This window comes from Orycteropus afer, unplaced genomic scaffold (assembly GCF_000298275.1).
Source record: "Orycteropus afer afer isolate SDZICR_OR568_19922 unplaced genomic scaffold, OryAfe1.0 scaffold00455, whole genome shotgun sequence".
Taxonomy (NCBI): domain Eukaryota; kingdom Metazoa; phylum Chordata; class Mammalia; order Tubulidentata; family Orycteropodidae; genus Orycteropus; species Orycteropus afer.
The window spans coordinates 860,861-864,119 of NW_006922042.1; positions in this window are offsets into that span (position 1 = coordinate 860,861).

A 3,259-nucleotide genomic window follows, 5' to 3' on the forward strand; every position below is an offset into this window, starting at 1 on the left:
AAGAGACTCTGGAACTTGTTCTTTGAATGGACAGTAGCTAAAGCAAAAGGAAAAAATGTTGAAATAGAAGAGTTGAACAGAAGATTTCAAAAGATGGTATGAAAAAACAAAGTGTTATAATGAAACACGCAAAGGCCTGGAATTAGAAAACCAAAAGGGAAGAGCATGCTTGGCATTTCTCAAGCTGAAGAAAAGATGCAAGAAGCATCAAAAGAAATTGGAAGGAATACACAGTCACTGCACCATTTCAGGAGGCATTTAAGAACCAATGTCACTGAAGGAAGAAGTCCAAGCTGCACTGAAGGAATTGGCAAGAAAACAAGTGTCCAGGAATTGACATAATATCCATTGAGATGTTTCAACAAACAGATGCAAACTTGAGGTTATCACTTGTTTATTCCAGGAAGTATAGAAGATAGATAGCTACCTGGCTACCTGACCAGAAGAAATGGATATCTGTGGCCATTCCAAAGAAAGGTGGTCCAACAGAATGTGGACATTATCAAAAAATATCATTAATATCACATGCAAATAAAATTTTTCTGAAGATAATTCAAAAATGTTTGTAGCAGTGTATTGACATGGACATGCCAGAAATTCAAGCTGGATTCAGAAGAAGAAATGGAATGAGGAATAATGTTTCTGATGTCAGACGGATCGTGACTAAAAGCAAAGAATACCAGAAAGATGTATGCCTGTGTTTTATTGATTATGCAAAGGCATTTGACTGTGTGGATCACACCAAATTATGGACAAATTGCAAACAGAACACTTACAAATAATCTATAAAACTGGATTATATAAAGATGAATGTGACATCAGGATTGGAGGAGGATTCACTAACTGTGACATGCAGATGACACAACCTTTCTTGCTGAAAATGAAGATGACTTGAAGCACTTACTGATGAAGATCAAAGACTACAACCTTCAGTATGGATTACACCTCAACGTAAGGAAAACAAAAATTCCCACAACTGGACCAATAAGCAACAATAAATGGAGAAAAGATTGAAGTTGTCAAAGATTTCATTTTACTTGGATCCACAATGAATACCCATGGAAGCAGCAGTCAAAAAATCAGACATCGTATTGCACTGAGAAAATCTGTTACAAAAGACCTCTTCAAAGTGTTAAAAAGCAAAGGTTACAAAACTTTGTAAAAAGTCAAAGAATGGTTTATACATAGAAGGAAACTTTCTTTGTTGATTACCTGGGATGGGAAGGAGGAAGGGAAAATTTCTAGATAGGTTGAAAAAAAAAAAAAAAAAAATATATATATATATCCATATATACCAAAGATTATTAGTGGTTACCAAGGTAGGAGGGAGGGGGAAAGGGGAAGCTTTTGTTTGGGAGGCATTGTTTATGCTAATGGTGGTAGAATATTTTGGAAAAGAATAGCAATAATGGAGGCACAACATGAAAAATGTAATCAGTGTCCCTGAGCTGTAAATGTTGTGTAAAGGAGGTGTTATGTTGGCCAATGTCTTGTGTATGTTTTCAGCACAATAAAAGTAAATAAAATGATAAAGTGTTAAGAAACAAAGACGTCACTTCAAAGACTAAGGTGTACCTAACCCAAGGTATTTTCAGTTGCCTCATAGGCATATGAAATGTCCTATGTGAAATGTGGTCAACCAAATTAAGAAAACTGAAGATGAGTTGATGCCTTTTAACTGTGGTGTTGGTGAAGCATACTGAAAATACCATGGCCTGCCAGAAGAATGAACAAATCTGCCTGAAAGAAGTGCACCCAAAATGCCCCTTAGATGTGAGAATGGCCAGACTTTGCCTCATTTAATTTGGTCATGTTGTCAGAAGGGACCATTCCCTAGAGAAGGATATCATGCTTGGTAAAGTGGTGGGTTGGTGAAAAAGGAGAAGAACCTCAACAAGATGGATCGACGCGGTGGCTGCAACGATTGCCCAGGCATAGCAAGGATTGTGTGGAAGGCACAGGACCCAGTAGTGTTTCGTCTTGTTGTACAAAGGATGCCTAGGAGGCAGAATCTACTCTACAGCACCTAACAACAACCCACCAAGGACATACCCTTTGATGATCTGATCTTTCTTCCTTAGAAGCACTTCCCAGGAGCTTATAAATTATCTATGGTGAGATAGGTAGTATGAGTATCTTGATCAGGAAAGCTTACACTGAGCTTTATATGAAGGAAACATAAATTTCTATTAATTCAAACAACTGATATTTTCATGTTTATCTGTCACAGCATTTAAGTACCTTAATAAACTAATGGCTGTAGTAACAAAGAATTTTCCACACAAAATTATATTTCAAATTCTATAAAGAGCAAATATTTTCTCAAAATTTGAAAAGATAAATGAAAATGTATTTTACTTTTTTTAACAAGAGTAGATCATGTTCTGTCTTTTTTTTTTTTTTTTTTGAAAACTGAAGCTTTACAGTATATAAATTTTAAACATAATCCCATTATTTGGGTTTCTTATATTTCACAACTAATTGTTTTCTTGTGTCTAACAACAAATGATATAATTAATGAGAGAGTGTAATGAGTACAACTTCATTTCTTGGTGCTTCTTTAATTCTCCCCCTAACAATCTCCCATGCATAGCGGATGTGTTCTTTCTGCTTCCCATAGCTTCTGCTTCATGAAGGTCCCTAGGGACAACAATTTGCAAACAGGAAAAAGCTTGGAGACGTTCTATGCTCACCTTCTGCTCCAGTTGTTCCTGGTAGTGATCTAGACTGGAGAGTAATCCAGGGAGATCTTACCTCAAGCAGAATTCGATGGAGAATCTAAGGCCAGAAAAAATTAACTGTTTATTCTGAATTTTGATGACATTTCCTTTTCTAAGTGGAGGGTCAGCGAAAAAGAGGAAGTTCCTCAACAAGATGGATTAACACAGTGGCTGCAACCATTGCCCGGTCATAACGAGGATTGTGAGGGGCAGCGTTTCCTGCACAGCGACATAGGGTCTCTGTAAGTCGGAGCCGAATGGAGGGCACCCAACAAGAAATAGTCCTAGTATTCCAGTATGACTGAGAGGAACTGTTTTTCAAGTATTTCAAAATCATGCATTATTTTGTTTTTTTCAAAGCCATGATTTGAGAGAAATGTTGGAGCAGAGTTTCCCAGTGCTATCAGCAATAAATGCGTCCGGCCAGTGAAAAATTTCAGGATTCAGCAGGACTGCCGGCAGGGGGCGCGAGGGCACTACTCTACAGTGTGCGATAAACCAGACCCCCGAGATCTACACTGCTGGTTGTTGTTGTTGTT